Below are 27451 nucleotides of genomic sequence, written 5' to 3'. Positions count from 1 at the left end.
AGCTTAAAGCTCACAGAGAAGATGAAAGGCAGTTAAAGATCTGGAAGACTGCAAAAGTCCTTTCTGAAAGGCTTTAATGGAAGTTTATACTAAAGTGCTTTGACCTGGCAAGCTGATTAATTTCTGACCCTCCGTTGGTTTGTGCTGTCAATACTAGGCATTCTTATGGAAAAGTACTCTATACATTACAAACTTAAATTTTATGCAGATTTTTTAAAATTTCCGTTTCATAAGGAGATTTTGAAAATCATTCCAACAGGATGTCTACATCCCAACGGTTAGATGGGCAGAAGGGGAGTTGGGGGACCTGTGTCCGGGACCTTTTAACCCCTGGCAAACAGCTGAGCCTCTTGTGGCTTAATTTCTCTGTGAGTAAAGAGAGCTGAACACCTCTGCCTCATTGCCCCATTGAAGGCCGACCAGGAACAAATGAGAACTTGTTCTGGTGCTTGAAGAAGCACAGAGCCTCATAGGAAAGCACAGTACCATGTTCTCGCCTTTCTGGCTGCTTGCCAAGACTCGGGGCTACAGTCGGGTTTGGTCCCTGGTGGGGAGAGAGGGAAGAGGAGCTCAGTCTTCACAGGCAGTACATTCACTGCGATGACTGCAACAGGTTTGGGCTCAGTGGGTGTCAGAGGAGGTGGGTTTGGGGCACACTCCCAAGACAGTGAGATCTGTGTGTCCCAGGTCTAAGATGCTCTGAATACTTCACCCACTAAAGGGGGCATGTGGTAAGGAGGGGGGGGGTCCCTGGGACTACAGGAACCTCTGCTGTGATGCTCTGCTTCCAATCGAGGGGTGTTGCCTGATGTCAGAAGGTGTGGGTGGGGCTCTCAAACCACAGCTACCTGGAAGGTGTGGTCAAGGGAATGTGGGCCTGCTGGGCTTTTAGCTTGCCATCTTCCCTTCCCCCAAAACACATGCAAAGTCCCTCTAGAGTCCTGCCGCAACTGTGCCCCCCACTGTGTGCCCTTTGGGGACGTCTACCTCTGCAGTCAGGAGCACTGCCCTTCCTTGCTCACCTGTCCCCTGGGGCCAGGGACACTGCGTCCTTTGTGAGACTCTAGGTTTCATGACCTTGACCTCCGTTTTTAGTGAAATCAATTTAGTCACCGCTGATTGTCAGGGCTGGAGCTCCTCTTTCCCTCTACATGAGTCTGGCCATACCCCTTGGGTAAGGTGAGGGCTTGCCACCTAACTGTGACTCACAGAAACCATTGAAATCTGTAAATAGAGAGACTTGGAGCCTTACAGTGACCCTAGGGTAACAAATTTTCTCTTTCTTCATTTTTCAGTTCAGTAGAGTCACCTCCCCTCCCTTCCCATTTGGGCCTTCATTAGATGCCCCAGGGGCCAAGTTCAAAGTCAGCCCCTTTCATCTCTGCTGACTGGACATCAAAAACGGTGTTCCCAGGCCTCAGTGGGCACTCTGTTACCATCCATTCTGCTTCTGGGAAAGTTGAGGGAAAGCCCTTCCCTTCCCATACTACCTGCAACCCAGCAGGCCCCTGTGGGGCTAATGGGCCCAGAAGCCATTCAAAAAGTTGCTAAGCAGGGAGGGGAAGGGATGCAGAGACAAGGGAGGAACAACCGAGAAACAACAGCGCAGCCTTGGGGCAGGGTCCTGGTTCCCCCTCGATGGTGCACATAACAATATCTTTAAACTCTTCTGCAGAACTGAAACCCCCACCAAATGGAAGATGTTCCAGAGAGAAGCTCCTCAGGAGACCACCTGAGGCCAGATTAAAGGAGTGCAGGCCCCAACACACCCCATCCTTATCAGCAAGCCTGCCCTTGAGCCATTGCTATGAAACTCCTCTTCAAATCCCCCAGAGTCAGGACACACAATTTTGAGAGGCTCAGGCCCACTGTGTCCCCCTTTGCTGGCAAAGCAACAAGGCTATTCTCTTATACTTCACCCATAACTCTGTCTCCAAGATTCAATTTGGCCCAGGTGCAGAGGCTGAGTTTTTAGTACTGCCGTGACACTCAGGGTCCAGGAAATCTCTCCTCCACTTGGGGAGTCTCAATACACAGCATTGGACAAATATGCTGTCCTTTAAACTTATCCTGTAGATTTAACTTCAGACCAAGACAAATATGGAGTTTGGAGCTCAAATGTATTAAAGGGATTTATGCATGACTAAAAATAGAGAGAAATTCATTACATTCTTTTCTTGTAAGAAGCTGGATTCACTTTGCCAAATGTGTCTCAGAAAGTGCATCTTTTTTTTCCTGTCAATAGTTACATCTGCTGCTGTTCCCAGCAGGGCAGATTGTCCATTAAATAATCACAGTATAAGGGAATCCTCTATGAAATACAATTTTAACTCAGGAGGACATAGGTATGCCATGCTTTAAAGGATAGAGATGCTCTTCAAAGTGATTTTTCGGTAAAGCAACTAAGAAATACCAGAAATGCACCAGAAGGGAAATGAAAAATGTGGCTCAGACTCCAGACAGGAGGCGGGGGTGGCAGCGAGTAGTGGGGGAGGGGCGCAGCCTCAGCCTGGCGGGGAAGGAGGGCTGCTCTGTCACGGGTAAGGTCTGTAGCTCCAGGAAGCCAGAGACCCTGGCTGCCCAAAGGGCCACTGCAAGTAGCGCCAGCAGCTCTGGCTCCCCTCTCCCACTCCCTTCTGGTCTGCTTTGCACCATGATCAGGCCAAGGCAGAGACAGCCAGGGATGGGGCCGTGCCTTGGAGAGGACCCTGGAGCCAATAGGAAAAGAGCTTTCACTTCGTGGACAATTTACAGCGGCTTCTGAAGCACAGTGGCTTCTGTAATGCAAGGTACAGTTGGTACAGCTCTGAGGAAGGCATTTTATGTCCTAGAGATGTTCTGTGCCTGTCAGAGATGCTGCCTTTTAGGCAGACAAACTACTGATCTAACTCAGATGTCCTCTGAGGCCTCGCTAACCCTGGGTTGAGGGAACCTTGGCTTCTTAAGCCCTCAGGGGCCTTCTGATGACTCCTGAGCACCCCCAGATTCACTCTCAGTCTGCACCTTACTTCCCACACCCTGTCTCCCATATTCTGTCCTGATGGGGGTGAGACACAGACTCCTCTTGGATCCCTTGTAGGAATCCTCTTACACAAAAGCATCATAAGCCACCCCGCCTAAATGTTGAGGTTGGGGTGCATTTGGGGGTTCTTATCATGCACCTGCCTGCTCACAACATCAAAACCTCCCCCACAGGGTCTTCCTTGGGGGTGATGAAGATGCTTTGGAGCTTGATGGAGGTGATGCTTGCACACCACTGTGTATGTGCTAAACGCCACTGTAAAGTGGACCACCTACTGTTCTGTGAATTTCACCTTAGCAAAAAACAGACACCACCTGCAGCAACATGGATGGACCTAGAGATGACCATACTAAGCGAAGCAAGTCAGAGAAGACACGTGCATGATATCGCTTATACGTGGAGTCTAAAATATGACCCAAACGAACTTATTTACAAATCAGAAACAGACTCACAGACATAGAGAATTGACTTATGGCTACCAGAGTGGAGCGATGGGGAGAGATAAATTAGGAGCTTGGGATTTATAAGTACACACTACAGTATGAAAAGTAGATAATCAACAAGGGCATACTATGCAGTACAAGGAGCTACACACGGTGTCTTATAACAGCTTATAAAGGGGGATCTGAGAAAGAACGGATGGATGGAGCTGAGTCATCTCGCTGTACCCTTGGAACATTGTAAATCAACCATGCTTCAGTGAAAAACAAATGAAGGAAAAAACAAACAAAAACCCCAAACCCCCACTCCAGCGTCTCCCTCACTCGGAGCCCAGCTGTTCCTCTTCCCTCACCTCCCCTCTCTCGGGCCAGGCCAGCCTTCCCTGCCCACCATGGTGCCCACACTTGCCCTTACAAGTGACTCCAGGGCATCGCTTTCCAGGGCCTGGCCTGGGCCCATCTACCCTCCAAAAAGTCAGTAAGCTGAAAAGAGTGACATTGCTCTCTGTTCCGCTGACTTAAGTGAGGGGTTGTGAGGAGTCAGTGGGCATAAAGGAAGGTTTGCTTTTTAATGACCAGTAGCATCATGAGAAACGCTGGGCTGGAAGAAGCACACGCTGGAATCAAGATTGCCGGGAGAAATATCAATCACCTCAGATATGCAGATGACACCACCCTTATGGCAGAAAGTGAAGAAGAACTAAAAAGCCTCATGATGAAAGTGAAAGAGGAGAGTGGAAAAGTTGGCTTAAAGCTCAACATTCAGAAAACCAAGATCGTGGCATCTGGTCCCATCACTTCATGGGAAATAGATGGGAAAACAGTGGAAACAGTGTCAGGCTTTATTTTTCTGGGCTCCAAAATCACTGCAGATGGTGATTACAGCCATGAAATTAAAAGACACTTACTCCTTGGAAGGAGGGTTATGACCAACCTAGACAGCATATTAAAAAGCAGAGACATTACCTTGCCAACAAAGGTCCATCTAGTCAAGGCTATGGTTTTTCCAGTGGTCATGTATGGATGTGAGAGTTGGACTGTGAAGAAAGCTGAGTGGACTGTGAAGAAAGCTGAGCGCCGAAGAATTGATGCTTTTGAACTGTGGTGTTAGAGAAGACTCCTGAAAGTCCCAGGGACTGCAAGGAGATCGAACCAGTCCATTCTAAAGGAGATCAGTCCTGGGTGTTCATTGGAAGGACTGATGCTAAAGCTGAAACTCCAGTACTTTGGCCACCTCATGCGAAGAGTTGACTCACTGGAAAAGGCTCTGATGCTGGGAGGGGCTGGGGGCAGGAGGAGAAGGGGACGACAGAGGATGAGATGGCTGGATGGCATCACCGACTCGATGGACATGAGTTTGAGTGAACTCCAGGAGTTGGTGATGGACAGGGAGGCCTGGCGTGCTGCAATTCATGGGGTCGCAAAGAATCGGACACAACTGAGCAACTGAACTGAACTGAGCATCTGTGATCAGAGAAGGCAATGGCACGCCACTCCAGTACTCTTGCCTGGAAAATCCCATGGATGGAGGAGCCTGGTGGGCTGCAGTCCGTAGGGTCGCTAAGAGTCGGACACAACTGAGGGATTTCACTTTCACTTTTCACTTCCATGCATTGGAGAAGGAAATGGCAACCCACTCAGGTGTTCTTGCCTGGAGAATCCCAGGGACGGGGGAGCCTGGTGGGGTGCTGTCTATGGGGTCACACACAACTGAAGCAACTTAGCAGCAGCAGCATCTGTGACATTCCGCCCCTCACATAACTGGTCCCCCTGAGTAGATACCCAACTCTCCCAGCCCTACAGAACTCCTCAGGAGCTCAGAGAGTAGAGACAAATTATCCACAGCGAGTGGTCAGACACTGAACAGCAGCCGCTTCTGCTATTTCCTTGCTCCTTGACCTTGAGGGGCCCTCCAGCTTCTGTGCACTTTGGTCCCTTCACTGCTACAAGGGGGTCACAGCAGTGAAACAGGAGAGAAGGGGGCAGGGCACAATCTATGAAAGAATGACATGGCCTGAGGACAGGACATAAACTCATTAGGACCAAATACATCCAATATGGCAGACAAGTCTACTTCACGAAACCTTGAGCCTCAGTACAGCTCATCGTAACACATCAGCAAGCTAAATGACACACCCACAGGCGCCATGACAGTTCCAATGCCAGCCATAAAGGTCAAAAAGTGGCTGATGGCCCAATTCCTAGAAATGTCCCCTTTCCCCAAAATAGCTGGAATACTTCTCTTCTACTCATTAAGCCTATGAAATTACCCAGCCCTATCAAAAACTGCTGGCCCCACACTGTGGGACTACTCTAACCTTCTGAGACGGCCCAGACTATAGACTCTCTGTCTATAGAGTACGGTGGTTTAGTCGCTAAGTCTGTCCAACTCTTGTGACCCCATAGACTGTAGCCTGCCAGGCTCCTCTGTTCATGGGATTCTCCACACAAGGATACTGGAGTGGGTTGCCATTTTCTCCAGGGGATCTTCCTGACCCAGGGATCAAACCTGGGTCTCCTGCATTGCAGGCAGACTCTACTGACTGAGCTTCAAGGGAAGCTGTAGCTTAGAGTATGAAAGTGAAAGTGAGAGTGTAAGTTGCTCAGTTATATATGACTCTTTGCAACCCCATGGGTAGAATTCTCCAGGCCAGAATACTGGAGTGGGTAGCCTTTCCCTTCTCCAGCAGATCTTCCCAACCCAGGAATGGAATCGGGGTCTCCTGCATTGCAGGCAGATTCTTTACCTACTGAGCTATAAGGGAAGCCTGTGTTTCTTTCTAAATATATCCACTTCTTACCTTTCACTTTTTCTCTCACTGAATTCTTTCTCTGTTGAGACTAAGAACCTGAGCTTCATTAAGTCCTGAGGCCAGATATATGATCTCAGTTAAAAGGCTGTGGGTTTAAGCCCCAGTGAGAAGTGCGTGGTTTCAGCAGGACTTACTTCATCTGGTTGTGGGAAGTGCTAGGTCATGAGAAGTCACCAGCCTGTGGTAGTGATAGTGACAGGTAATGTTAGAGTCTGTGGTTCCTGGCACCTCAGAGCATGGCCAGCAGAAGGACTTGCCTGTGTGGAGTTTTGGCTTGGCATTGCTGTATTCCAACTATCTCCACTTTCATTCTTCACCTTCCCAGAAAACCTGTCCATATGGACTCAGAAATTCTGGGGTCCCTGGGACTGCAAAGATGCCTGGAAAGTGGGTGCTTAGGCATAAGTGTGTCACATTTTAACTGGAACTTGTTAAATTGCTTTTATTTGTATTAATTACAGTTTACAAAACACCCTTACAATAATTTTCTCACTTGTTTTCACAACCACCATACAAAGCAGATTTTCCCCTATCTTTAGAGATGAGAAAGCTGAGATTCAAAGAGGTTAGGGGACTTGCCGAACGTCACAAAGCAAAGGGTAGCAAAGAGAAAACCAGGAGTTCCAGCGGAAGCCCTGTCCACAAAGCCAAGGTCTTCCTCAGCTGAGTGCTCCCACGCGGCCAGCAAGGGGTTGACAGCTGGTGGGCAGAATGAAAGAAAGTCACACAGGTCAGGCCTACCCCAGCAGAGCTTCCAGTCTACATGGGGACAACTGAAGCTCTACAGTCCCTGGTCCATAGGGTGGCCAAAACTCTAGGACATTGTAGAAAGTATTCTTTTTATTTTCTTAAAGGACATATTGTGATGATGAACTGTGCCTCTGGCGAGCATGCTTGTGGATGCAGTGAGGAAAGCTTTGTGGCTGGTTCTCAGCTTGAGGAGGGAGGTGGCCCAGTTGAGGGGACCCTTGGTCCAAGGCAAAGTCAGGGGACACCTGTCACTGGGCAAAGCTGTCCAGGTTCACCTAGACATGACTCAGTTTTTTAACTCGTTAAAAGGGGATCATCAGAGTACCGGCCTCATAGGGTTATTCCACAAATAAAATGAGACAGTCTATGTACAATATTTCAGGGCTTCCCTGGTAGCTCAAACAGTAAAGAATCTGCTTGCAAATCAGGAGACCTGGAGATGGGAATGGCAACCCACTCCAGTACTCTTGCCTGGAGAAACCCATGGACAGAGGATCTTGGTGGGCTACAGTCCATGAGGTCACAAGAGAGTCGGACACAACGGAGCAACTAACAGTTTGACTCGCTTTCATGTAAGTTATTTAGCATGTGTCCAAAATTATCAATATATCCATTCAAGCAAGCTCTGTGCCACTGTGACTATCATTAGCATTAAGCAAATTCAACATTAGCTGATGCCACATGCTTTGTACAATGACTGGGTCATACGGATTAGCTGCAATTAACCACTCCAAGTTGGATATCCTTTATTCCTCATAGATTATACATAGACTTGAAATCCAGGGAGCACTAAAAACATCACCACGATGAACGGCAGAGAGAAAATTTATAGTCTGAGAGTTTTTTACAACCTCAGTCACAAAAGAGGTTTTGGAGAGAATGCTCAATCATAAAGATATTTTTTATACCTACTATTTCACTTAAATGTCAGATTAGAGAGTAGACTTTAATTAAAGGTTTTAATAAGTATGCTTGATCTCTATTTCATATGTGTGTTTGGGAAGTTCTGTAAAGTCTACTAAAATACAGTAAAATAGGTTAAGAAAGTGGAATGATATGTCCTTTTAAAAAATTTTTTTGAAGAATATATAAGAAATGGCAATTTCCTACTCTTATTATTTTGTTCATTTTCAAAAAACAAGAACTTAAAAAGATATTCAAGAGAAGATTTTCTCAAATACTGAAGGTAAACTATTTTCACATTGTGATGGCAACTTGGGTCACTCATCATTTTTAATAAACTGGTTAATGACTAAGAGTGAACAAAATAGGGAAGTGAGTAATCAGGTGGAATTTATGTTATTTTAAAGCTGGAATAAAAGTCTATGGGATGGAAAAAAAAGCCTTTGGGGGCTTGGCCAAGTTCTTCAGTCAGGAGGCTGAGCAGAATGGCTGCTCTCAGGAATCAGCGTCCGGGCACACAGACAGAGCCTATTAAAAATTAACAAAATAGTTTGGATGACTATTTTAAGCACTGTGAATTGGCAAATGGTAAGTACCTAGCTGAACAGATGACGGGTTTAGATTCTTAATAGCCAATTGTGAAGGAAATGGACCAGGACAGGCTTTCAGACACAGGAGTGGCCCGTGACACAAAGACTGAGCTGGGGGTACATGGCAACGTGTGATCAGCGACTCCCCGGGGAGCAAATGGGAAAAGCCCAATCTAATGTCCCCTCAGTTGCTGAGAATTTTCTATCAAACTAAGGGTAAATCTGGAACTGGGGGTGGAAATGTTGGTCACATGCCTCGCAGTGGGCCTTAGGAACGGGGACACCCAGTAACAGGCAGAGGCTGACTATTACAGGCATTATGCAATGTTTTAGTAATCTGTGTGTGTGTGTGTGTGTGTGTGTGTGTGTGTGTGTGTTTCTAATGTTCTGACACCTTGGGGCCTGGATAAACCTAGAGAGAATGGCCCCTCGAGGGCTGTCAATTTCTGGGCCTTTGAGCTTGTCTCTCATATGCAAACCAACCCATCCAACCCCCTCCTCTATCAGGCCCTTATATTCAGAGTCACTACCCCCCTGCCCTAATCACCTCAGGACCAGATACCAGACAACTACCACAGCCCCTAAGTTCCAGAGCCCACTGAAATTATTCAAACTAGCCAACCCTAAATTTGCTTCCTCTGCTTGGCCCGTTCCTCCCATACCTGAATAATAATAAAACAGCCACACCAAGTATTCCTAGCTTCAAAGAAGCCCCACCAAAATGTCATGTACCCAGAAAAGGCCAGGCTGAGGAAGTGAGTCTGAGCTTAGAATGCAGGGCCCCTGTGCCTGCGTGGGTAACCTGGACTTTATCCTGCAGGCATCAGAGAACCTCTGCCACCTCCTGAGCCAAGGGCAACTCTCCTGGAAGATGGATCTGGCCTGGGCTGCAGTACGTGTGATGGAGGCAGGGAGGCTCGTGAGGAGGCTGGAGTAGCTGCGTAGGCAAGAGGGCTGGGCCCAGGGCCCTTGGAGAGAGAATGAAAAGTGCACTGTAGATCACAAAGGGCAAGATTTGCCAACCAGCGAAATGCGGTGAGCAGGAGAAGAGAATGACCAGAGCTTCCAAATGCCAGCCTCTCCAAAGACGGGGGCAGGAATAGGAGTGAGGTAAAGAGGAGAAGTTTGGAAGGAAGCGGGTAACTGGCTTCTTCATTTCCTCTTTCAAACGAGGATGCTAGTGACCATCATGTTTACCTTCATCCCACAAGCATTGACTGGCCTAGCACCTCCCAGGCCCTGTCCTAGGTGCTGAGGAGAAAGCAGGGAATGAACAAACCCAAACCAGCCACCTGCACAGAGCTTATATCCCAGTGGGGATATAACATACTGCCGGGACTTCCCTGGTGGGCCTGTGGTTAAGAATCCACCTTGCAATGCAATGGACGTGGGTTCAGTTCCCAATGAGGGCACCAAGATTCCCACATGCCGTGGAGCAACTAAACCCGAGCACTGCAACTGCTGAAGCCCATGCACCACTAGAGTCTGTCTGTTGCAGCAAAAGATCCCGCATGCCCCAACCAAGTCCTGACACAGCCAATGAATTAAATAGATAGATAAATATTTTTAAGGAGCATCATAAGCCAGGAGCTGCAGGCCAGACTCAGCTGCATGCCCTTCTCCAGTGACTTGCTGTTCATTTCATCCTTGAAAACACGTTCGCATCTGCCTCATCAACCTCATTCTCGCTGACATGAAGATAGCATCAGGGCTTTTAGCGGACAAGCCAGAGTCAGTTACACTAACTTAGAAATCCATATTTATTTATTTTCCCCTTCAGTGTATCCAATAAGTGCTAATAAAAAGAGATGAAGGAGTCACGTGGGTACTCCTTCACACTCCAGATGAGCGTGAGTGAATCTCCCAGCCTGGGGAGGGCAATTCCTCAGTTGTTGCCCGATTCTGTTCCTCCCTGGAGGCGGGAAAGTCCTCTCCACTGGCCAGGCCCTCCTTCCTTCCCAGGGTGCAACAGTCACCATTGCTCTTATCTGACTTCTACCTGCAGAATGATCATTTTATATCGGATTCCAGCACCAAGCCTGGGAGCCACAGATCAACAGCAAAACATACAGATTAGATACAGAGAGAGAGACGCACCAGGTGGGCAAAGCCATGCAGTGTCCCAACAGCAGGATGAGCACTTTTCCACCTGTTTGTCTCACCTCTGCCCTCTGACATCTCCCCTGGCTGTGGGTAAGAGCTGCTGTCTTTCCTTCAGCCTTAGGTAGCTCAGGCTGCATTAAGTAGCAGCTTCAACCACAGACAATTGTGCCTCACAGTTCTGGAGACTGGGGCCCAAAATAAAGATGCTGGCCAGTTGCTTACCTGTCGAGGCCTCTCTTCCTGGCTTGCCGACAGCTGCCTTCTCACCATGTCCTCACGTGGTAGAGAGGAGATCATCTTTCTCCTTTCTTTCCTTACAAGGGCACCAAGCCCATCACGAAGTCTCCATCCTCACAACCTAATTCCCTACCGCAGGCCCCATCTCCAAATACTATCACATGGGGGTTAGGGTTCCAATGTCTGAATTTAGGGGGGAACCCAATTGTTCAATCCATAGTACCTTCCTCGGCCCAAAGGCCATGAATAAGCCCTTCAGGTTCTCTCATCATGGATAAATTTGTGTAGACATTTTTTTTTTAAGCCAAGCAGAAGGTAAAAGGTTTTACTACTTAATAACACCAATTTTATCATCACTTAGCCCAACTTCCTTCTGACAATTTTATCATCACTTACAATAACTTCCATTAGGGTAATAAGGCATTAAGTAGATGTTGATTGCAAATAATCTGCTTACATTCACTAATTATATGGAGACTGATTTTTTTCCTCCTGTTTCAAATGTAATTTTAAAACATCAATACTTCCTAAAAACAAGACTTATCAAAGTGAGGAGACACTTTGGCCTCAGAGATAGAAAATGAGATTTTTATATATTTGGCAAGTGCCCGATTACAGGATGAAGATAAATGAAGGCTTCATCTTCAGCAATAATGTAAATGACTCACTATAGCTGATTTGCTCTCACCTTCTCTCCCTTGGGGTCAAATTAATATGTTTACTCCCAACAAGCCATTTTATACAGCAGAAAATATTGATGCCTTGCTGCCATCTCACGGGGTGGGGAAGGGGGCAATCCAGCATGTGGTCCTTATAGAGATTAAGTATAAATTGCCAGGCTCTGAATTTTACGAGACTTCATAGCTGTGAAGTGCTAGTTTAAGTGAGGTATAGAGGGGCTCTGGCTACATTATATTTTTATTTAAGGCTGCTATAAAGTTTTGTAAGGCTGTCCATTACAACCCTGGCTTTCAGGTGGCTATCATAAGTCAATGGGAATAATGATACTACTATTACTATGACTACTGGCAAATTGCTATTTGAATACTGGCAAGAACATAGATTATAATTATTTGTTCTCAATCTGATAAAATAACCTTTGGTTATTTTCAAGTTTAATAGATCAATAATGCCCAGACCTGGGTTGTCAGAGACGTCCTTTAGGGGTCTTCTGCAATCAGAAATGATTTCCTTTCATCAACGAACATTTTCTAACCTCTTTTTCAGTAATATATTCAGATCTCTTTAACTTGGTGGGAATAAAAAATAATCCAGATTTCAGTTAAAAAAATAATGACGATGATAGTTGGCACTATATAATGTTTTTAACTATTTAAATACAATTTTCTTCTCTCATTCTCTCTTTAGAAGATCCTGAGCATTAGTTGAACACATCTTATGTGTTACATTTTATGGGTTGGGCAGGTATTTCCCTGTTTTATAGATAAGAAACCAAGGCTTAGAGAAATCAAATGACTTGCTCCAGGCCATATGAGTGACTTTCCATAGTGAGAACAGAAGGACTTCGGTATCCTGATCAATAGCGTTTCAGCTACAGAATGTGAGATGCTTATGACGGGAAATGCACACACACTCTTTTTAATGTACTTTTATCACAGTCTCCAGAGAGGGAGTCATACATGAGCACGTGGCTTTTACTGTTAGCCTTGGCCAGTTTGGGCTGATGCCAAGGGCCTGGCCTGTCACATGTGGTCTGTTCTGTGCACATCACCACAGATCCACGTGAAGAGGTTTGAGACAGCTAGCCGTCCTGCCCCGGTGCGTGTGGCCTGGGGCGCGTGAGAAGCAGCTGCAGGGACACCAGCGGCATCCCCCCTCTGCTGGGTGGCTCTGCCCGACATGGGCCATTCAGACCAGTCACCCTGGTTTCCACCCCTACCAGCAAAAGCAATTAAAGGTGGGCATAGGTTCTGTCTCCCAGGAGGTTTCCAAAGAGCAAGTAAAACATTTAGCATAATTGAAATTCTCAAGTCCACTAACAGTTGAACTTGTGTCTACCAACTGCAAACTGCTACCCCAGGATGTACTGATTCGCACTGACACGCTGCTACTATGCTTGATATTTGGGGATTGGGTGGGTGGGGGGAGATGGTCAAGAAAGTTTAGATCAAAAGGACTATAGCATTGCATAGTGCAGGAAACAATATTCAATAGACTATGATAAGCCACAATGGAAAATAATATGAGAAAGAATATCTACGTGTATAACTGAATCATTTTGCTATATGGCAGAAATTAACATACATTATAAATCAATGATATTTCAATAAAATAAACTTAAAACAAACAGATATATATAAAACAAACTTATGGTTACCAAAGGGGATAGTGGGGTACAGGGGGAGATAAATTAGGAGTTTGGGATTAACATATACACACTACTATGCATAAAATAAATAAACAACAAATACCTACCATATAGCACAGGAAACTATATCAGATACCTTAGAATAACCTATAATGGAAAAGAATCTGAAAAAGAATATATATGTGTGTGTTTGCATATTTATATACATATGTATATATCTGAATCACTTTTCTGTATATCTGAAACTAACACGACATTGCAAATTAAATATACTTCAATGTAAAGAGGCTCCCCAGGTGGCTCAGTGGTAAACAACCCACCTGCCATTGCAGGAGATGCACACTAGATCCCTGGGTCGGGAAGATCCCCTGGAGAAGGGCCTGGCGACCCACTCTAATATTCTTGCCTGGGAAATTTCATGGACAGAGGAGCCTTGACGGCGATAGTCCATCCAGTTGCAAAGAGCTCCATCCAGTTGCAAAGAGCTGCACAAGACTGAGTGCACACACGTACACACACACAATTTAAACAATGGTTCCAAAAGAAGACGATCCCAGCTGAAAAAGGTCAAGAAACTCCTCGACACAAGATTCTTCCTCACTTGCTGTCTCTCCCCTCTGTCTACACAGTGCACAATGACAGCCAGGGGTCCAAGGGCAGCTCCAGAGAGAAAGCGAGGCTTGTTCACATATTGCCAGGGATACACACTCCCAACCTGAACTGTCAGGTGACCCCCACCATAACATCCTCCTCCTTTAAACTACAACTGGTATTTCTTAGGGTATAGAAAGAACTGCTTGGCTTCCTTAGGCGCAAAATCATCACAGCGAGTATTTTTTCCTTCCCACAGGTGGTCTCCTCAAGTTTAAAGGTTGTGGTGACGCATTCGCCATCACCCCATCGTTGTGTTTACAGAACATCCTTTGCAAGGGTTCAAGTGAATAGATGATGTAGGCCCTGCAGGCCCAACGTTGACAATTTACTAGAACATAGGTCTAATTAATCCAAATTCTGATACAATTAGGCCCAAATGTTCAATTTTCCACGTGTTCCTCTTAATTAAAAATGAAATGAAAAAGAAACCATCAAAATTATATAAATAAAAGCAGATGGAATGCAGTATGGGAAGCTCTTCTATGATAACATTCCCTTTAATAAAATCCATTGGTTAATTTGGTTGATAAAAGCAATGTTAAAATTAAATAAGAATGAACATACACTGGGTAAATATTTGTGGTTTCCAGCCTGTGCTACCATGATAAAGGTAATTTAGCTTAAAAGCAGTCATCATCTTTCTTCATAACTGATAAAGCATTACTAATTGTGTGTGTTAATATGATACAATATGGAACTGAATCGAGATTTTTATCTTAATAACATCTCCACTAAATTAATGACGGAGTTGGATGACAGCAAAGATAAGTCTGTTTATCTCCTAGTAGGACATAAAAAAAACTGTGAAGAGATGGTCCAGTGAGTATGTTCTCTATACTATTTTAGCTGCTAGTTGTATTATATTTATCGTCACTATTGTAAACAACACTTTCTGGAGGGATAATCTAGATAATGTTTTATGGAGAAAAGTAATACTTTAATTATGATATACGAGATACCAGTCTTTTCCTTTTCATGTTTGATAGGATATTTCTATAAACAAGATGCTGGGTGGAAAATGATTCGACTTGGCTGCAAGGAAATAAGCATTCTGCAGAGCTATTTCACCGCCCCTGAGCCTCTACAAGCACTCGATGGGCAGACAGGGATTGTCACACAGAGAACTCCCTGCTTCGTGGGAGTGAACGATTATGATTTAACTGCAAGAATGCTCATACCATGGTTCCCATTCATCCCTTCCTCCAGCCCCTGACCTGTCTGTCAGTGTGTGGCTGGGGTGTGCACGGCCCGTGGCCGCTCTCAGCTGTGTCCCTGCCAGGCTGGAGGCACAGAACTCCCTTGGGGCACTGTCCAGCTGGAGGCCCAAGGCCTGAGAAACCCAGCTCCTTTCTGGGGGCCTGGGGGTACTCACCTGATGCATCCACTGCCACAGCCCTGGCTGCCCTGAAGGACCCGGAGAGGTTTTGAATGTCAGTTGTTTAGTCTGTGAATGTGTTTGTCTTTACAAGCACACAATGCAAACTGCTGTGAATTTCCTGTGAGCACGAGGCCCCCCGCCCCTCCCAGCCACACATCTCTATGTGGCCTGGTGCCCTGTCATCTCGCCTCTGGGGGCAGACAGCCCAGCCCCCAACACACGGGCAGGCCTATCTCCTCACTGCCGACTTCCAGCACGTGCATCACACAGCCGGGTCTGATACAACACAGCATGAGTGTAAACAGCCAGAGTTGTTATCAAGTACTGGCTGGGGATGAAAGCAGTCCAAGAATAAATACAAACCTTCCCCCAAATATGCTGTCCACAAAATCAGCCTGCAGGAGCGGATGCCAGCCCTATTTTTATATCGACCTGATGGAATTCTTAATACTCAGCAAAAAAGAAAGTCAGAGTTTAACATGAAGCAGGGGATATAATAAATAATGAGCAGCACTAACAGCTTAGCATCATAAGGAAGCAGATGGGAAACTTCTCTCCCGAGATCACTGCTTCCAAAATTAGAGAAAGGGCTTCTGCATGTGTTCAGGGTGGAGAGTTCAAGCCTGAATTTCAATGAGGTGGGAATACTTTTTAGTAGAGATATAAGACTTTCCTGTCTCCCTCTTAGAAAACACAGAAAGGATAGCATTCATCTGCTTTACCCAGGGCTCAAAGGCAAAACCTCAGGCTCTTCCAGAATGTTGGATTCAGTTAAACCAGGGAAGATGCTGCTGGGGCTTTGCTGCCTACAGAAGTGTTACAATGCCATCGTCTGTCCAGGAAAAGAAAGGACCACCCATCCACATGCTGAAGGTTCTCAGAATACCAGAGCATCAGGAATACAGGAATCCTTTCCATGAGAAGAGCATGACCAGCCATGGTTTGTTAACGGGCTAAAAGGCCAGTGACCCTTTCTCAGGGACCCTGAAGGCCTGGTCTTCTGAACCTACAGCTGCGGCAGGGTGGACACAGTGCCAGCGAAAGAGTGAGGGTGAAGCTGGACCGTGCCACCTGGCTGTCTCCGCTCTGCATTGCCTGGGGACAGCACGGATGCTTAAGTCTCTCTTTACTCCCTTTCCAGGAAAGAAGGTTTGTCACAGATGGACACGCCAAAGCACACGTAATCTTGGGGGAGCTCGTATGCCACCAATCCCAGGCCCTCTGGCTCTCCGGAGACCCCCTTCTCCAGCTGCCACCTTCAGGAAGTTACTTGACTGTATCACAGCCTCCTGAGAGGCAGGTGTGTGCCTGTGGCCTTCTGCTCACTGGTCAGGAAACCCCGGGTGGGCTCCCTGGGTGGAACTGAGGTTCCCTTCTGCCTCAATTCCAGCCGTAATGAGGTCCTTCTTAACTTTGGCTTCACAGCTGATTCAAAGCACATCTGCTGGTACCGTCATCATCTCACCAACAAGCCTTTCGTACTAGAATGGCTCTCAGAAGTTGGCGAGAGCAAAATTTGCATAAACAGATGATCCAAAATACTCTGATTGGGGTTGGGGGCCACCCAGAGCAGTCTGTATGGCTTCCCCGCGAGACTGGAGTCTGGCCTATCACCAGGAATCCCGATCCCGGCAAAACTCCAACAGACTCTAGGCTGAAATCTTGAGTCTAAAACTCATGACCTGAGGACACTGCAGATTGGGAGGTGTTCCAGTTTCACCACAATGGTTCTGATGAACTTTACCACCCATGACACAAATGAACGCAAACGGATGGTCAAGCCAAACCCAGGTTCAAAATGTCAGAAAATAGGAGATAAGGTAACTTTCCTCAATTTCAGGAACGGATAGGAAATGATGAAGTCAAAAGCATGTTTTTCAAAACCATAGCAGCTTCTCTCTTCAAAACCAAGAAAAAAACCTTCTGTGTCCAGTAGTTAAGACTCTCTGTTTCCACTGCAGGGGGCAGGGGTTCTATCCCTGGCCTGGGAACTAAGATCCCACATGCTGTGTGGAGCAGCAAAATGAATTTAAAAAGAAAGAGGTCATCGGTCCTGCCCAGTCTCAAGGGGAGAGGATCATACGAGAACACTAAGAACACTAAGAGGTGGGGTTTATGGGGGACACCCTATGTGTCTTCCTACCATAACACAGTTACCAAAATGAGGAAATTTAACATTGATGCTGTCCTTCTCAGGGGACCAGACCCTGATGTCAGTTCGTCCGTCATTGATGATATGAACTCTGATCATTTGGTGAAGACAGCATCTAGGTTTTTCATCTGTCGTAAATTTACCAATTTCCCCTTTGTAATTATTGAGTCAAAACCTGTTCATCAAATCTTCACCCAATAATTTTAGCAAAATTAATGATCTTTGCCTGATTCAGCTGGTACCAGGATCGCTGCAAATTTTGGAGGCTTTGTCAATTTCATCCTTCCATTTTCCTTCTATTAGTTGGCATTCTGCATCCTCTCTCCCTGCACGTATGTGGGTATCTAAGTAGGTTTGCATGTGGGTTTGTATGTCAGTGTGGACTCATGGATTCTTATTATTTTACTGTCCTTATTTATTCTGATGTTCAAATTGTCCCAAGCTTGGTCAGAGGGAACACTTGCACGCTGGCTCCTATCTTCTGAGTTCTTTTAACATTTCCCCATCATTCTGGGTATGCTTCTTACTTTCTGGCATAACAGTGATCCGGGTCCACCTTGTACTCTCCGGGCACAGCCCTGGAATCAGATCATTTTTCTTGGGAGTGCTGGTTCTTTGTATTGGAGAATGGCATGTAGAAACCAAGATCAGTGTGTGTGACAGGCTTTCAAATAAATATATGGACGGTAAACATGGAGAGTTCACTGCAGAGGGTGGAACAGTGGACACCAGAAGTGCTGTCAGCTTAGAGGCCAGGAGTCCCGCCATAAACAGCCTGTCTCTTGCCCTAAAGTGTTTCGAACCCTTAATGGGTCCTCTACCTGGTTGATTGATTTATCTACCCATTGACCATATTTATTGTTCGATAATAGAGCTGAAGTTACTTCTGTTGTTGTGTTCAGTCGCTAAGTTGTGTCCGACTCTTCTAACCCCACGAACTGCAGCATGCCAGGCTTTCCTGTCCTTTGTTATCTCCAGGAGTTTGCTCAGATTCAAGTCCATTAAGTCAACGATGTTATCTAGCCATCTCATTCTCTGTCACCCCCTTCTCCTGCATTCTTCAGGGTCTTCTCCCAGGATTCAGCTCTTTGCATCAGGTGGCCAAAGTATTGGAGCTTCAGCTTCAGCATCAGTCCTTCCAATGAATACTCAGAGTTAATTTCCTTTAGGATGGACTGGTTTGATCTCCTTGCTGTTCAAGGGACTCTCAAGAATCTTCTCCAACACCACAATTTGAAAGCATCTTTTCTTCAGCGCTCAGCCTTCTTTATGGTCCAACTCTCACAATAGTACATGACTACTGGAAAAACCATACCTTTGACCATATGGACTTTTATTGGCAAAGTGATGTCTCTGCTTTTTAATACACTGTCTAGGTTCGTCATAGCTTTCCTTCCAAGGAGCAAGCATCTAATTTCACGGCTTTATTAGATGTATTTTCCTGGACCTTTGCAATAGGTAAAATCCAGTGAGTGAGCAGTTTGGAGGTCATCTGGGCCACCCCTCCATTCAGTTAACAAGGCCTCTTGGACCTCAGGGGTCTTCCTAGGTGCCTCAGTGGTAAAGAATCTGTCTGCCAAGCAAGAGATGCAGGAGACACAGGAGACTCAGGTTTAATCCCTTGGTCAGGAAGATCCTCTGAGGGAGGGACTGGAAACCCACTCCAGTACTCTTGCCTGTAAAATCCCATGGACAGAGGAACCTGGCAGGCTACAGCCCACGGGGTCACAAAGAGTCAGACACAAGTGAGCAACTGGGCACACACACGTGACTCACTTGGACCTCACCAAGGGAAATGCCATCTCCAAGTCACACGGGTACACGGCCAGCAGCAGAGCCGGGCCTGGACACCAGTCCTCCTGGCTCCAAGCCTGCATGCCACACACCTCTCATGAGAACCACCTATGATGAGGCACCACAAAGAATCATCTCCTTTGAACAGAGAAGGTTTGCTCAAGCCTCTCCGCTTACTGTCCCAGCATGGCCTGGCCTGGGAGCCATGCTTCCTGCGCAGCCCACACTGGCAACCACTGTCTGGATCAATCAAGGTCATAGGCTTCAGCAACGTATGTTTAGGGGAGTCACACCCCACGCCAGGCACTGCAAGTTCTGAGCACACACACCACTGGCTTTCTTGACCATCGAGACCACCTGCAGGGCTCTAAGGAGGCTGGTGACTCGGGGAGGGACACGGCCCCCCACCTCTGTTCTGAGGTCCTCAGTGTCTACTGCATGGCAAGAGTATGCTGTGTTACTCCTTATTCATTAAAAGTAATACATACAGACAATTTTCTAAAACTCTAGATGAAACTGTAGCTGCAGGGTACTCAGACCTTCTTCCAGGCCCCATATCTTGCATATTTCCTATCATCAACACAAACACCTTACAAGGAAGCTATAATTAGCTCCCATTTTTCTTTGGAAACACCTGGGGCAGAAGAGGTCAGCCTCATCTAAGGTCACACAAAGCGAGTGGAGGTAAGAGGGCTGGGGGCTGGCCCCCTCACCCACAGACTCTGAAGCAGGACTTCCCCCGGGACAGAGGCATTCGAAGGGGGTCAGAGGCCAAAAGGCTGACGTGCATGGCTGGGTAGCCTGTGCACCCAGGAGGGGCACCCCCTGGGCCTTTGCCCGACTCCCTTCACCAGCCTGTCTCCCCAAGCCCCAGCCCTGGGCGGGCTCCTCCAGCTTCAGGCTGCCCTCTCTCTAGCCGGAGCATCTGCACTGGCTTCCTCCCTCCCTAAAGGACTTGGTTCCAGTTCTCAGCTTTTAAGTCCCTAAAAATCTTCTGGTAGGGCCAGCCCATAAATGTCCCAGCTTGGCTGGAGACAGCAGTAAGCCACACCGAGGTTCCCTCTCACGACTTGGAGCTTTGCCTGGACCGCTCTCTAAGGGAGGGCGGCAGTGTGGAGACGGGCTTTGTCTGGTGCAGAAAGAGTCCCGGGAAACACTCCTGGGATAGGACCTGAGATGGAAATAAAACCTATTGCTCAAGACTCTGCTCAGGGAGCTTTGCCTGAAACACCTTGAACAAACAATAATTTCCGTGAGACCAATACTCAAATGGAAAGGTGCTCATGACTCCAGACAGTGCAGGCATCAGGGTTTCCAAGAGCAGCTGAGTCGAGATCTTTTGGAGTTAGATCTGGATTCCGGTGCCAGTTCTATGGGTCACCAGCTATGGGACCTTGGGCACATCCCCTTAACCAGAACAGAGACTAAACATGCCATCCCCTCCCAGGGGCCTGTCTGGCCTAGTTAATGAAGCCTAAGATTTGTGTGTAGTTGTAGTTTTGTGTCACTTGTTTGGGAGGAGGTGCTCTCAAAGTGTAGCAGGGAAGAACCTCTATTCTTAGTCACTAAGGGGATGCGGCCCATAAACTGAAATTGTATATAAGGGCCCATGTCTGGGAACCCTGCCTCCCAGGTAATGATCATTAAGCTAAAAACATTTCTGTTTAGCTCGCAGGAGACATACTGACCAGACTGTGTGAATGAATACAGGAAGGAAGAAATGAACATATCCCTTCTGGAGACTGACCTGAACCAGAAAATAGTAGTTAACTTCATTTCCTCCCCTTTTAATACAAAAGAAGCCTGAATTCTAACCCAGGCAAGATGGCTCTCTGGGACACAAGTTCACCATCTTCTCGGTCTGCCAGCTCTCTCCGGAATAAAGCCACTAGCCCTTGTCCCAACAACTCGTCTCTTGATTTATTGGCCTCGCTGTGTGGTGAGCGGGGCGAGCTTAGACTGTAACAGAACTGCGTACACTCCAAAGCCTTGACTCTGCTGCTGTTACTATGGGCCATTCATGTGTTCGGAGGGACAATCCTTACTCCCTAAGGTGTAGGTGCTATGGGAGAAGCGATAGCATTCAGAGCTCAGGGCCCAAGCGCAGCCCCAGGAATCTGTGGACTGAGAGCATCATTGTCCATGAGGCCTCGGCTCTGACTCCTCCGCTTCTCCCCACCTGCCCGCGCTGTACTGTGCTAAGTCGCTTCAGTCATATCCGACTCATTGAAACCTCATGGACTGTAGCCTGCCAGGATCCTCTGTCCATGAGATTCTCCAGGCAAGAGCACTGGACTGGGTTGCCATTTCCTCCTGCAGGGGATCTTCCCAACCCAGGGATCAAACTCGCATCTCTTAAGTCTTCTGCATGACTCAGGAGGGTCCTTTACCACCAGCCCTACCTGCCTGGGTCTCTTGAAATCATGTATGTGAAAGCACCTGGAACAAAAAAGCGCTATTCAAATGTCCAAGGTGAGCATGCCCTGCCTTTTTCAGACCTTGCTCCCTGGCACAGAGGATCCCCAATGAGTACACGCTGGGGTCACAGGAGGGATCTGGGGAAATACAGATGTCTGGAGTCCACCCCAAGCCAATTAAATCAGAGACCCTGGGAGCAGGGCTCAGGCATGGGCTCTTGGTTTTGGTCCCTCGGCTGCTGCCGCTGTGTATCCAAGGTTGGGAACCACCATCTCAGAAAGCCTTCCTGTGCCTCCCAGACCTTGTGTTTCTGGAACATTGATCGGAATACTTCTCTTCATCATTCATTTGTGCTTAGCGTTCGCTTCCTTGTACTGTCACTTGTCATTTTGTTTCTGCCTCCCAGGGTAGGTGGTGAGTATCTTCACACCTTCCCCATCTTCCCCTTGTCCCCTTACCACACCACCTCCCCTCAGCGCTCGGCATTTAAATATACCTCCAGTTGTGAGCAGGAGGATGGAGCTGGCTGTCTGCTGTGCACCCAGGAACAGCTAATCTACTGGAAGATAGGAGAATAGCCACCACATGTGTCACTTTATGTGCCAGGAGCTTCCATGCTAGGAGCCCCATAAGATGTTAAGACTGGAGAAGGCGCTGATCAGTCCCAGTGTATAGGCAAGAGAGGTAAGGCTCACAAAGGTGCAGTGGTTTGCCCGAGGTCACAGGGCTCCCCAGTGCTGGAGCTGGTCTGTGGCTCTGAAGCACATGCTCTTCTCTGAGCAGGCTGCCCCAACTATGGTCTCACTGATGCAAGGGTGGATCAGAGAGAAAGTGTTTGGGTCCAAGACTGGGTGCCAGCTCAAGCAGAGATCAAGAGGACCGTAAAACCGAGACTCCAATTTCACTGCACATGTTCCTGATATGACTAATACTTGTTTTGTGCGGCCAGGCTGAGAACCAAATGACTAACACAGCTATAAAATCTGGGTGCTTTCCTGAGTTCCCGCAGAAATAAATTAATAATAAGGTAACCTATAAATATTTAATTGTCGATTCGAGGTTTTTCCTTTTTTGGATGGGAATCAACATCCTTTGATAATTGCATCTGAAAGTTGCAAATAATCTCTGACCCTCACGCTTCTTGGTGAAACCTATGTAAATGATCTCTTCAAAAAAAAATCTATTTGGAGTAAAAGACCTGGTGGGAAAGACGAAGAGCGAAACCATTCTAACCTGGAGGTCATTTCACCACAAGGGTGTGAGGACAGGGCTGGAAGCAGGCAGGCAGTGGGTGCATAAGTGAAAGGCTTACTCTGTCCAGGCTGCTCCCTATTCTCCTCCTTTATGCCTAGGGAAAAAAAAAAAGGTGAAAGTTGTTAGTCACTTAGTCGTATCTGACTTTTTGCCACACCATGAACTGTAGCCCACCAGGCTCCTCTGTCCATGGGATTTCCCAGACAAGAATACTGGAGTGGGTAGCCAATCTCTTCTCTAGGGGGTCTTCCCCAACAAGGGATTGAACCCAGGTCTCCTGCCTTGGCAGGTGGATTCTTAACCACCTGAGCCACCAGGGAAGCCCTATGCCCAGAAAAGCATCCACCAGATCCCACACTGGTCTCAGATGACTCAGAATTCCCTGCCCTGTTGTATGGTTGCTGGAGCCAAAAGCAAGAGGCCCACCCGCTAAGGCAGTTGTTCCTCCTCAGTGGTTAGAAGTCTGATCCTGGAGCTATTTCTAAACGCAGTCCAGAAAGTCTGGTTCTATGGGTTCAGGTGGGGCCAAGGGAGAGCTCAGGAATCTGTCACCTTAGGGGACATCTAAGACTCATGAAGGCTGTGAGATGCAAGCTTAAGATCACAGACTCAGGATGCCTCAAAGGTCATTCAGTTCAACCTCCCCTTTTTGTCTTATCCCCCATCCCATCAGGGGTCCCCTGTACTCCTCTCTGGGCTTCCGGGATCAACACCCGTGGAAAGGAAGGGAGGGGAGGGAGGCAGGATGGGGCCAGGTGAGAAGCCTGGCTGCAATGCAGACTCAGTGAAGGCCCACTCAGCTCCACAAGGGGAGTTCTGCTGCAGGAAGGGCCATTCAAGGGGTCCCAAGCCAAGTGAGTGGAAAGATCTGTGCCTTTGTACCTCTGCACGGAGCAGTTATTCCTGAAGAGGGCTGACAGCCAAGGGACATCTCCAGCAGCACTGCAGCATCTGGGGGAGGGAGTGCTGGTCCCCCAACGCCCACAGCGGTTCTCTCTACTAGTAATTCTCCTCCTCCTCCAGGACTTCCACAACTCAGTACTGTAACCTCCTGCGCATGCTGGGTGAATACTCAGCTGAGGAACTCGATAGCTTGTGAACATATTCTTTCTCTGAAGGCATACAGACATGCTTTAGCGGTTCTCCCATATAACGGGCAGGCAGGTGGCGCTAGTGGTAAAGAACCCGCCTGCAAATGTGGGTTGGATCCCTCGGTCTGGAATCCCCTGGAGGAGGGCATGGCAACCCACTCCAGTATTCTTGCCTGGAGAATCCCACGGACAGAGGATCCTGGCAGGCTACAGTCGATGAAGTCGCAAGGAGTCAGATACACCTGAGCAACTTGGCATGCACGCATAACCTTCATACAGAGGGAACGTCAAAATGTGCCAGATGGCCAGATGCTGTCCTGCGGGCCCTTCTGAGGACACTGTTGTGGTCATCATTCATTGCAAACATCTCTATACCCCAGATCCTCTGCTTAGAAAATTTTCACAAATTAAAAAAATTAAAAAATTAAAAAAAAAAAAACAAATAAAAAGAAAATTTTCACAAATTTAACCCTCAAATAAACCCATGAAGCAGGACCTACAAAATCATTGTTCTCATTTTACTGATGAAGGAATTTTGAGACGTTTAGAGCAATTAAATACATTGCCTGATATCCTGTGCAGTTGGTGGGTGAGCCTGAATGAGAACTCAGGTCCCCTGGCACGCTGCTCACCAGTGTTAAAAATATTCCCTTTGAAAGCTGGGTCCCAGGCCCCATCTGGAAAGCTGGGTCCCAGGCCCCATCCACGAAGGGGAACCAACAGGGAAGCACGCACTCCTCCTGATGTCACATGCGTGAGACCTCCTCTGGAAGCCAGGATGTCAGGTGCCCTCTTGGACTCAGAGCCCCCGCTGTGATTGTTCACATGGCCTCAGCCAAGGTCTTGGCTGCTCTTCCTGTGACCTGTGACCTCCTCACACCCCAGGCTTTCCTAAGCAGAAGAGGGTCTTCAGGGAATTCCCTAGATAAAGGGGAATGACATCACGTGGCTAAAATCTCTTTATATGACTGTTCTTTTCCACTCCTTGGCAGTCTGACTGTTTTAAGGTGTATGTTTAAAAAACATTCAGACATTTCAATAAAAATATAACATACACACACACACTCCTTTCTTTCCCAGACAGGTTTTTCTCTAACTTGAATGTTTTCGTAGAAGCAGCTGGGAAACCCTGAAATCACAGAAAAACTAATTAGCAGGCATGGTGGGGGGCGGACATCATTCAGCATCTCATCAGCAGATTCCTAGCTAGGGTGTCCTCATCGTCAGCATCCTACCTCGGGTGTCCTCATCATCAGAGTCTCCTACTTATGGTGTTCTCATCATCGGCGTCCTCATCGTCAGAGTCCTGCCTAGGGTATGCTCTTCCTCACAGTCCTACTTAGGATGTCCTCATCGTCAGAGTCTCCTATCTAGGGGGTCCTCACCATCAAGTCCTACCTAGGGTGGAGGATCCCAGGCTTCACCTCGAGGCTCCGAGGTACAGAGGTGCAGTTACCTTGCTGAACAAACACAGTGCTGGGCCATCCCTCAGCGGCACCCCAAACTCAACACACACCTATCTAGGCTCCATGGGGGCCTGCTCCCAGCCCCAAGAGGCCCCCCACCAGCCAGAGGGAGAGGATGCCTGTGACCAAGGCCTCCTGACATGGGAGTGCGGTTCATGTTTGCTCCATAAGTCCTGGAAGGCCCCTGTTTTATGAAAGCGCCCCACCTTGGCTGGGGGCAGGGAGAGACTGTGGGTGCTTCTTGAAACATGTCCCAAGGCTACTGCTTCCCAGGAGCAGGGAGACCTGGGGCTGCACGCTCTTTCCTCCTCTCTCTCTCCCATCCTACACCCCTGTGTCCCTCCCCCTGCAACAGATGCAGCCACTTGTCAGCCACCAAACCCCTGTGTGATAGAAACACACACAACTCTGATTCTCACAGCTGCAATATCAACCGAGAGCCCTTAGGTAGGCACTGACCTACATAGAGTTTAATATGGAAATATAAGAATGTTTATCTTCAAAAAAAATCCCTGACCCACTTTCAGGCCACCAACACAGGTACTCCCGGGTAAGGCAGATTCCTGTTGACTCCTACCCACACGAATGCTAATATCATTAGCATTTGTCCTGGGGTTTAGAGTAACTCAATCAAAGCCCCCTTCCCCCTCCCCAGCAAGGGCCAATTCTGAAAAGAGCCTTAATTTATTTGTCAGAACACACAGATGCCGCTTTGAGAGCCTGAATTAAAACAGTGAATTCTCAAACACAGGCTCACGGCCTAGCAATTCTATGCATCCTTCACAGGATGGGGCATTTGGGGGAAGAAATGGAGCTGAAGTATTGTAGTGATGAATTTATGAAAGAGTGCTTGTCGTTTTTCTTCCCTTCACTTTTCACTTGCTCTAAGAAACTCCTTTAAAATTATTTTAAAATAATTATTGTGTTGCATTAAATGGTACTAGCTGAGATTTAAATTCTCTGGGGGAAAAAACAGAATTGGCTCCATCCACATTAGCCTAGTTAAAAGAAAACATGATTTGGAACTCATAGACCCAGGCTGAAATTCTGGCTCTAGCATCTAATAACAGCATGACCTGGGGTGGTCCTTACCTTTATTTTCTATTTGCTTCTTTTGGAAAATGGGAACCACATTTACACTTACTTCATGAGTTATTTATTTACTATAAAGACCAAGTAAGATCGTGCATGTATTTTATCAGCTATAAAACTTTTCCTAGGATAAAGCATCTTCCTTCATTTTACATTCAGTAGTAGGAGGGGTACGGAGAAGGCAATGGCACCCCACTCCAGTACTCTTGCCTGGAAAGTCCCATGGATGGAGGAGCCTGGTGGGCTGCAGTCCATGGGGTCACTAAGAGTCAGACTCGACTGAGCGACTTCACTTTCACTTTTCACTTTCATGCATTGGAGAAGGAAATGGCAACCCACTCCAGTGTTCTTGCCTGGAGAATCCCAGGGGCGGGGGAGCCTGGTGGGCTGCCGTCTGTGGGGTCGCACAGAGTCAGACACGACTGAAGCAACTTAGCAGCAGCAGCAGGGGGTAAGGACTTTCCAGGTAGTGCAGTGGTAAAGAATCTGCCTGCCTAGGGGAGAATGGATGCACGTATATGCATGGCTGAGTCCCTTTGCTGTTCACCTGAAACTATCACAACATTGTTAATTGGCCATTCTCCAATACAGAATAAAGAATTTAAAAGAAAAAAAACAAACACCACCACCAACAAAAAAGAATCCACCTGCCAATGCAGGAGATACAAGAGATGCGGGTTTTATCTCTGGGTCAGGTAGATCCCCTGGAGGAGGAAATGACAACCCTCTCCAGTATTCTTGCCTGGAAAATTCCATGGACAAAGGAGCCTGGTGGGTTACAGTCCATGGGGTCCCAAAGAGCTGGACACGACTGAGAGACTGAGCAGTCAGGGGTAAAGGGGTAAAGTCAACACGGAGAATCAGGAAAAGTTCTTTTCTAAACCGTGATTGGCTTCCCAGTTTATCCTCGGGTCCTCTGAAGTACTCAATCTCTGTGTTTATCTCCACATGTGCACAAAATTAAT

This window comes from Capricornis sumatraensis, chromosome 1, assembly GCF_032405125.1.
Source record: "Capricornis sumatraensis isolate serow.1 chromosome 1, serow.2, whole genome shotgun sequence".
In the NCBI taxonomy this organism is placed as follows: Eukaryota; Metazoa; Chordata; class Mammalia; order Artiodactyla; family Bovidae; genus Capricornis; species Capricornis sumatraensis.
The sequence above is the reverse complement of the archived record's forward strand: the minus strand, read 5'-3'. Positions refer to the sequence as shown.